At 47.2% G+C, this 8,288-nt stretch overlaps 1 long non-coding RNA gene across 1 annotated transcript; it reads left to right on the top strand.

Annotated features, from left to right (window-relative positions):
- The first annotated feature begins 6,214 nt into the window (after positions 1-6,214).
- LOC126994556 (uncharacterized) lies at positions 6,215-8,006 on the top strand. Its single transcript, XR_007749272.1, has 3 exons — positions 6,215-7,239; positions 7,438-7,734; positions 7,834-8,006. It is a non-coding gene; the product is annotated as an uncharacterized LOC126994556 (long non-coding RNA).
- Positions 8,007-8,288: the final 282 nt, after the last annotated feature.

Raw genomic sequence — 8,288 nt, forward strand, 5'->3', positions numbered from 1 at the left:
CACATGAGAGGAAAAACAGGTGTTGGGAGTGACAACAGAGCAGAGAAGAAAGACAAGAAATCCGCCGTCAAAACAGACTATTTGAAATGGTTGGACCAAAGTTTGGGTGAAAATTTTGAATAAAAAATAAAAACAGACAAGAACTCGTTGGAAAATGCCTTTTTGTGCTCTGTCTCATGTGCTTTAAACAACCCAACCTACATTTATAGATGAACATAACCACCAATAAGGAAAGCAACGAAAAAGCTCTGACTGTGTGTGCTCTCTATTGAATACAGATGTTGGGAGTGTTTGCTCACTGAAAGCCCAGACCTCTGCCACCGTGACCACTGCCACCCCCACCACCACACCCAGCGAGACACACGACAGCCCTGCCTCGGGCTGGCCTGTTGTTGTGCAGACGGGGGGCAGTGTTTGTACATAAGGCAGACGATGTAGTTATGTGAGTGGCCAGTGACACCTTTGCAGCACCTTCTACAAATGTTTCCTTTGACTGTGATTGTTGTTTTCAGTAAAGGGTCGCCTATAAGAGCTGCTGAGGGAACACTGTGATGGGGCTGCTGTGTGGAACGCTGTGTTTGGTGCGCCCAGCTGATCCAGTGTCAGTGTGTTTCACCCCCACACCCACGGGGAGCTGTGTGACTCACCAGTGGACGGAATGCACCACTGCAGCGGTCAAGTCCTCTGGTCTAGCAGGGTGCTGCAGGGGCAATGTCACACACCAGCACTCAGTTGGCCTGAGCCGCATAGCTCCCCATGAGTGGGGCAGGCCAAGCGGGACACTGGATCACCTGAGAGCCACAAAGCTTCATTATGAGGTCACCAGGGCTTACCAGTAGGGGTCATCCTGGGTCACAATGTGCAGGATGTCCAGCTTGTTGAAGGGCAGCCCGGCTTCCTTGCAGGGAATGTGCTTGTTGTCCTCCTTGGGGTCATAGTGGAAGTAGGCGTGCACCCTCACCTTGCTCTCCCTGAGGTGCACCGAGCTGCTGGCCGGGAGCAGCCTGAAGGTCATGGTGCCCTCCGCCTGCACCTGGAAGGGGACAGGAGGTGGGCTGGTTACTTGTGGGCTCGGAAAAATAAATAATGATATTAATAATTGTAATGATAGCTTTATTTCATCCAGAGCAAGTATACAGGAAAAGCAAGGCAAAAGAGAGAATAAAATTTGACCAACAGTTATCTCTCTCTCTCTCTCTCTCTCTCTCTCTCTCTCTCTCTCTCTCTCTCTCTCTCTCTCTCTCTCTCTCTCTCTCTCTCTCTCTCTCTCTCTCTCTCTCTCCTCACCAGCATCTTGTGGACATCCGCCGGTGTCTTGCCCTCCACATTGAAGGTGTTGACCCCTGCACCTCGTCGGCAGCATGGATGAGGCCGGAGCAGTCAGCCATGCATGCTGCGGGTGATGATGATGGCTCCAGGTGGTCGTCCTGCTTGATGGTGGCTCCTGGGGTAAGTAAGGAAGGGACGTGTTAATGTTGAAGACGCTGCCATTGCCACCACAATTTTTTCTTTTTTTTTTTTTTTTACTGTTTATTGGGGGCAAAGGAGGGAGTTCAAGGGCAAGATAGACAGAGATATGGAAGGGACAGAAGGCAGGGAAAGGAAGGGAGGAAAGAGAAAGAAAGAAAAAGAACAAGAGGAAGGAAGGAAAGAGTTTACCAGCGGAAGGGATGAAAGAATGAAGTTGCTGGTTAACTCTTGCATAAAGGGTTTGGACAGTATAGGGATGAGCAGGAGTGGAAATACAGACGAAGGGAGGCTGTTCCAGAGTTTACCAGCGAAAGGGATGAAAGAATGAAGATGCTGGTTGACTCTTGCATTAGGGATCTGGATAGTATAGGACTGAGCAAGAGTTGAGAGAGGAGGAGGTATGCAGGTGAAGGAGACAAGTAAGACACACACCCAGCCACTACATCTACACACAAATTCCACAAAACCAGTCTTTCTACTCCCCACAATAGGCTCTGCTCCCTTTCCCTCCCGTGGCAAGCACTGGGCAAACAGCAACAAGGGTCAAGGAACTCAACACAGACTGAGGCACAGAAATACAGTGTCTTACATAATGATTCTTAAACTGGGTGGCCATGACTTCCATCTCGACCAAAGAAAAAATAAATAAAAAGAAGGAAATGCCAATCTTTTCAAGTGCACTGCCTCAGATGACTGTTGTGAGGTGCTGGCTGTCTCTTTAAAACACTGAATCAGCCTGTACTCGCCTAAAATATTTATTACATCAGAATATTGAGAAGCTAACCTAACCTAACCTAACAAAACCCCAAACAGTTACTATAGGTCTTGCCTCAGAAAATTCAAACATGCTTCCTTACTAATGAGACTCTCTACAACAAAGTGAGGTCATCCTTAACGTGTCAGGCTCCCACCATGACTGTTTCCCAAGGCCACAGAAAAGACTAACCGGGTGTTCATTGGTGTTTTCCCCGCTCAAGATGCAAAAGCCATGTAAAGCCATCACCAGGATCACGAAACACTCCATCAAAGTCCCAGCAGCAACTTCTATGACAAGAGACTTTTCAAACAGGGTAAGTGAAGGGCAAATACATTTAAGATACAGACAGAGACAAGATTCCTACCATTGGCTCATTGCTCTTCACCCACTGCACAATCTTGACTGTCTCCTCATCCTCATCACCCTCGACGGGTGTTTCGGGCAGTGCAGTGTGAAGTCCTTGGCGGCAATGCTGGCGTGTGCCTGGAGAACTCCCTGCTGGATGAAGGAATGAAGATGCTGCTGCTCAACTCTTGCATAAGGGATCAGGATAGTATAGGGATGAGCAGGAGTAAAAATACAGACAAAGGGAGGCTATTGCTGTTTCAGAGTTTACCAGTGGAAGGGATAAAAGAATGAAGATGCTGGTAAACTCTTGTATAAGGAATTTGGACAGTACAGGGATGAAATAATGAAGATGCTGTTTGACTCTTGCATAAGGGATTTGGAGAGAATAGGGATGAAAGAATGAAGATGGTGGTTAACCCTTGCATAAGGGATCTGGATAGCATAGGAATGAGCAAGAGTAGAGTCATGGCAGTGAGGGGGACTTCAGGATGGCAAATATCAAGCTTGATGTACAAACAAACCTAAAATTAAGACACAGAACTGAGGAGAAAATGTACGGTTCCCCCCCAAGCCACGACCAACCTGGAGGTGTGGCGACTACAGGATGGCAATAGCTTGCTGGCGTCCGGTGAGGGTGTGGTGCGGTTGTGTGTCTCCCTCATGATAGGAATTCCGATCTCCTCCACACTGGACATCAGAGCCTGGCATGTCTTGCACGTCCGGTTGATCTGAGAGGAGGAGGAAGAGGAGGAAGAACCTTTAGTGTTGGTTTCGGCAAAACCTAGTGATCTTATTTGTTACTGGGGGAGCTTTGGGGGTCTTGGCAAACCTGGTGTGTTCTCATTTTTTGTTGATTTTTAAGGTTAGGGGCAAGACAGAGCTAGTTTGTTGATTGTGACTTTGAAAACATTGTTCTAGACCCATCATCATCATCATCATCATTTCATCGACACCTGTTCCTAGGAGCCCCCACCAGGGGATGGCCACGGCAGAAGAGCTTCCAACTTTCTCTATCCAGACACTCCCTCCTTGCCTGCTCAAAGTTTCTCAAAGTTCTTTCCCCCCTCTCCCTAACGTACTCTTGCACCCTATCCCTCCATTTCACTGGAGGTCGTCCTCTAGCATTCCCTCCCTCTATCTCACTCACATACACCCTTCTGGTCATCTTACTCTCCTCCATTCACTCCATGTGGCCAAACCACTTTAAAGTCTGTCGCTCACTTCTTCCACCACTCCACACTTCTTCCCTTCACCCCTGTGACACATTCCAAAATGCTCGTACACACTTTCATTACTCATTCCATCCATTCTACTCACACCACAAGCACTCCTCAAATAACTCATTTCCACTGCCTGCACTCTAGACCTCTGACTTTCATTCCAGGCCCACGTTTCACTTGCATATGTGAGGGTTGGTACTATTATTGTATTTCTCAATTCCTTCTATACCTCCATGCTCACACTTCTGCCATTCATGATTCGTCCCAAAGACCCTAAAACCCTTCTTCCTTGCAATGCCCTTTCTCTTGTCTCTCCCTCCATACCACCATGCTTACACATAACTGATCCAAGATACTTAAACTCATTGACCTCCTCCATTTCTTCACCATTCAAAATTATTTTGCATTCTTTTTCACATTCAATTCCCACTCTATATGGGCATACAAAATCTACAACCTCACTTCTACTTCACTCACAAACCATCACTTTACTTTTGTTGACATTTACTTTCAGCTTTCTCCTGTCACACTGACGGAACACCTTCCTCTGCAGGGACAGGGGCAGGCTGCTGTTACAGTGACCCAGGCAGTGTTTGCTGTGTACAAACACACACCCCTTAGAGAAGTGTTTAGTAGTACATATTTATGTTTGCACTATTAAACAATTACACTGGTGTCATTTCTGTCTTTTATTTACACATCATTACTCCAGGAGCATCAAGTGGGAAAGGTGAGCTATACTTTAAGACATAGAAGGAAGAAATTGGTACTGGCAAAAAATAATAATGAGGAATGCAACCTTTGAAAGAGTAGACACACACAGCAACCAGTGTGCTCCCTTGGTGGAGAGGTTGACGGCTAGCTATGAACACACCGGTCTGGGTTATAATGACAACCCACCCAGCTGTTCATCCTTCCTTTTGGGTTGGTCTATAAAAGGGAGCCTGGGCAAGGCAGCTGTGGTGACCCAGATACTGTAGTGGCCATGTCCTGGGGCTGAAGGGTCCTTACCCGCTGCTGGCTCAGGGGCCAGAGGGATGGAGATGAGCACCACAGCCAGGCACACTTGTAACATGTGCCCCAAACTTTACCTAATTACTGCAAACCAGGCCTACAAAATGAATAAGAAATCAGGAGAGAAATGGAGTGGAACAATTTTGGTAAACATTGTATTATTATGACTATAAACCTGCCCCTCTCCCTGAGGAGAAGGGTGCAGTCTGTGCATATTCCCAGCCCTAAAATGTGCTTCATAAACTCTGCACCTCACACAAGATCCAGAGAGAAGTTAAGAAATGTGCCAAGCTGAATGGAGAAGAATGCCAGGCACAACATGGGGAGACAGGCCTTGAGTGTCCTGGACCAGGGAACAGACAAAGGTCAAAGGTGTCCTGGTGCCTATGAAAGGTGAGGCTTGGACTTGTGCACTTCATCTCATGCACCTCACAACAGCTGAGGAACCAAAGCACCCAGCCAGCGTGTAAGTCAGGGCAGACAGAGAAGCAGGACGTGAAATTAGAAGCTTTGTGGGGCAGGATGAAGCGTATTAACATCAGACACAGAGACAAATGGACTTTGTTTTCATTAAAGGAAGCAACTCCAGGGGGAAAAAAACACTAATCTCTGCTCCAATAAAATAAAGTATAGAGGAGCTGCCAAAAAGAGTTGTGAAAGACCTTCATCCTATAGCAGAGAAATAATGGGCTGTATAACTCAACATTTTGGCACCCAAGCACACATACTTGGCAAGGCTTTCATAGGCATTTTGGGCATTTCCAAGGACAGTTTTATGACCCTGGTGGTAGTTTGACCCTTCTTCTGTACCGTGAACCTAAAAGAGCACTCTTGAGAACCCAATTTATCTCCTGTTTGGCCTTTGGAAACAGTTGATGTGATGGACGAAAGCGTTTGATAATACCGACCAATATATGACAATGACGATGACGTGTGTACTGATGCAAAATTGAGTATATATAAGAGTGAGGAGACCTTAGTGAAGCCACAGTGAAGCCTGCCATTCCAGAGTCCCATCCAGAGGTGTTTGTGGTCCCTGGCCTGCAGGCTGGTGGTGGTGACCTGCCCGCGGTGCTTCAGGCCGCCGGCTTCCTTCAGGGAGGACGTGAAGAGTGACTCAACAACCTCTGCAATAAGAACAGTCTCATCATTACCGGCATTTGTTGGGCTCGGATAACTTGAACAACTTTGTGGAGTGTGGACAGCCTCAGGATGTTTGTACATGTTTGTGTTGACTTTAGTAATGACATGAAGAGGGGCTCAACAGCCTGTCTTAAGGATAAACAACTACAGCACTACTTGTTTGGCAGACTCAGAAGAGCTGGACAAAATCAAGGCATCCTGACAGGCAAAACATATGTTTACACCTCCCTCCCTTCCCTATCACCCCCTTGTTCATCGCCGACACTTTTTATCATTCTTTTCACCCTTTCGTTTAAAGGCCTTCCCTCCACCTTCCCTGGCACACTGAGTCACCTTATTCCCCGTGACTGCCACAATCATCCCTTCTTCCTTCCCGTTTGTTCAGTGGCACAGTGACGGCCCTCCTCCAGTGTTCCGGCACCTCACCCTGCTCACAAGCTTGGCTATGTGAGGCGTTTGGTGTAAAAGTTGTGACCAAACCAATCAAAGCGGCAGTACTGTTTTTGGCGGCATCTGGCACCTGAACTCTTGCTGCATTGTGCGGTGAAGCAAGTTTCAGAAAAAGCAGCCTTAAACCAGGTGATTCATAGGCCTACAGTTGTGTGACTTCTCCGCTGAAGTCCCCAATTTATCTCGACTTCTTTCTGAAAGCTTTTTGTTCTCTAAACAGTTTGTTGATGTCACTCTACCAAAATATTCATATACTCTGTCTACTTTCCCTACTGTTCCTTAACTGTCTATTTTGTATCGTCTGTCCAGCATGCATTCCCTCCCTTCCTCTTCCACACACCTTGTGTCCCACTACGTCCCAGGCTGCCCTTGACACTGAACTCTTCTCAACCCGTCTGCTGTAATTGCCTTCACTGTTATCCTGGTAACATACAGTACCAGGTCTTTCTCTGCCTCTGTGGTGGATAGTGGAGTGTTTCCCATGTGGTATTGGTGTACTGGATATCCCTTCACTGTTATCCTGGTAACATACAGTACCAGGTCTTTCTCTGCCTCTGTGGTGGATAGTGGAGTGTTTCCCATGTGGTATTGGTGTGCTGGATATCCCTTCACTGTTATCCTGGTAACATACAGTCCCAGGTCTTTCTCTGCCTCTGTGGTGGATAGTGGAGTGTTTCCCATGTGGTATTGGTGTGCTGGATATCCCTTCACTGTTATCCTGGTAACATACAGTCCCAGGTCTTTCTCTGCCTCTGTGGTGGATAGTGGAGCATTTCCCATGTGGTATTGGTGTACTGGATATCCCTTCACTGTTATCCTGGTAACATACAGTCCCAGGTCTTTCTCTGCCTCTGTGGTGGATAGTGGAGCATTTCCCATGTGGTATTGGTGTACTGGATATCCCTTCACTGTTATCCCGGTAACATACAGTACCAGGTCTTTCTCTGCCTCTGTGGTGGATAGTGGAGCATTTCCCATGTGGTATTGGTGTACTGGATATCCCTTCACTGTTATCCTGGTAACATACAGTACCAGGTCTTTCTCTGCCTCTGTGGTGGATAGTGGAGCATTTCCCATGTGGTATTGGTGTACTGGATATCCCTTCACTGTTATCCTGGTAACATACAGTCCCAGGTCTTTCTCTGCCTCTGTGGTGGATAGTGGAGTGTTTCCCATGTGGTATTGGTGTGCTGGATATCCCTTCACTGTTATCCTGGTAACATACAGTCCCAGGTCTTTCTCTGCCTCTGTGGTGGATAGTGGAGCATTTCCCATGTGGTATTGGTGTACTGGATATCCCTTCACTGTTATCCTGGTAACATACAGTCCCAGGTCTTTCTCTGCCTCTGTGGTGGATAGTGGAGCATTTCCCATGTGGTATTGGTGTACTGGATATCCCTTCACTGTTATCCCGGTAACATACAGTACCAGGTCTTTCTCTGCCTCTGTGGTGGATAGTGGAGCATTTCCCATGTGGTATTGGTGTACTGGATATCCCTTCACTGTTATCCTGGTAACATACAGTCCCAGGTCTTTCTCTGCCTCTGTGGTGGATAGTGGAGCATTTCCCATGTGGTATTGGTGTACTGGATATCCCTTCACTGTTATCCCGGTAACATACAGTACCAGGTCTTTCTCTGCCTCTGTGGTGGATAGTGGAGCATTTCCCATGTGGTATTGGTGTACTGGATATCCCTTCACTGTTATCCTGGTAACATACAGTACCAGGTCTTTCTCTGCCTTTGTGGTGGATAGTGGAGCATTTCCCATGTGGTATTGGTGTGCTGGATATCCCTTCACTGTTATCCTGGTAACATACAGTCCCAGGTCTTTCTCTGCCTCTGTGGTGGATAGTGGAGCATTTCCCATGTGGTACTGGTGTGCTG

The sequence above is a fragment of the Eriocheir sinensis genome, unplaced genomic scaffold (genome assembly GCF_024679095.1).
Source record: "Eriocheir sinensis breed Jianghai 21 unplaced genomic scaffold, ASM2467909v1 Scaffold819, whole genome shotgun sequence".
NCBI classification, from domain to species: Eukaryota; Metazoa; Arthropoda; class Malacostraca; order Decapoda; family Varunidae; genus Eriocheir; species Eriocheir sinensis.